This window comes from Globicephala melas, chromosome 1, assembly GCF_963455315.2.
Source record: "Globicephala melas chromosome 1, mGloMel1.2, whole genome shotgun sequence".
Lineage (NCBI taxonomy): Eukaryota > Metazoa > Chordata > Mammalia > Artiodactyla > Delphinidae > Globicephala > Globicephala melas.
In genome coordinates this window covers 50,226,016-50,227,538 of record NC_083314.1, presented here as the reverse complement: position 1 = coordinate 50,227,538, position 1,523 = coordinate 50,226,016, and positions in this window count along the sequence as shown.

Below are 1,523 nucleotides of genomic sequence, written 5' to 3'. Positions count from 1 at the left end.
ACATACATATTGATAACTACCTTAAACGTAAATGGATTAATGCTCCACCCAAAACACATAGACTGGCTGAATGGATACAAAAACAAGACCCGTGTATATGCTGTCTACAAGAGACCCACTTCAGACCTAGGGACACATACGGACTGAAAGTGAGGGGATGGAAAAAGATATTCCATGCAAATGGAAATCAAAAGAAAGCTGGAGTAGCAATTCTCACAGCAGACAGAATAGACTTTAAAATAAAGACTATTACAAGAAACAAAGAAGGACACTACATAATGATCAACGGATCAATCCAAGAAGAAGATATAGCAATTGTAAATACTTATGCACCCAACATAGGAGCACCTCAATACATAAAGCAAATGCTAACAGCTATAAAAGGGGAAACAAACAGTAACACAATCATAATAGGGGACTTTAACACCCCACTTTCACCAATGGACAGATCAACCAAAATGAAAATAAATAAGGAAACACAAGCTTTAAATGATACATTAAACAAGATGGACTTAATTGATATTTATAGGACATTCCATCCAAAAACAACAGAATAAACTTTCTTCTCAAGTGCTCATGGAACATTCTCCAGGATAGATCATATCTTGGGTCACAAATCAAGCCTTGATAAATTTAAGAAAATTTCAATCGTATCCAGTATCTTTTCTGACTACAATGCTATGAGACTAGATATCAGTTACAGGAAAAAAATCTGTAAAAAATACAAACACATGGAGGCTAAACAGTACACTACTAAATAACCAAGAGATCACTGAAGAAATCAAATAGGAAATCAAAAAATACCTAGAAACAGATGACAATGAAAACACGATGACCCAAAACGTATGGGATGCAGCAAAAGCAGTTCTAAGAGGGACGTTTATAGCAATACAAACCTACCTCAAGAAACAAGAAAAATCTCAAACAACCTAAAGCAATTAGAGAAAGAAGAACAAAAAACCCTCAAAGTTAGCAGAAGGAAAGAAATCACAAAGATCAGATCAGAAATAAAAAGAAATAATGGAAACGATAGCGAAGATCAGTAAAACTAAAAGCTGGTTCTTTGAAAAGATAAACAAAATTGATACACCATTAGCCAGACTCATCAAGAAAAAAAGAGAGAAGACTCAAATCAACAGAATTAGAAATGAAAAAGGAGAAGTGACAACTGACACTGCAGATACAAAGGATCATGAGAGATTACTACAAGCAACTATAGGCCAATAAAATGGACAACCTGGAAGAAATGGACAATTTCTTAGAAAAGCACAACCTTCCGAGACTGGACCAGGAAGAAATAGAAAATATAAACAGACCAATCAGAAGCACTGAAATTGAAACTGTGATTAAAAATCTTCCAACAAACAAAAGCCAAGGACCAGATGGATTTACAGGTGAATTCTATCAAACATTTAGAGAAGAGCTAACACCTATCCTTCTCAGACTCTTCCAAAATATAGCAGAGGGAGGAACACTCTCAAACTCCTTCTACAAGGCCACCATCACCCTGATACCAAAACCAG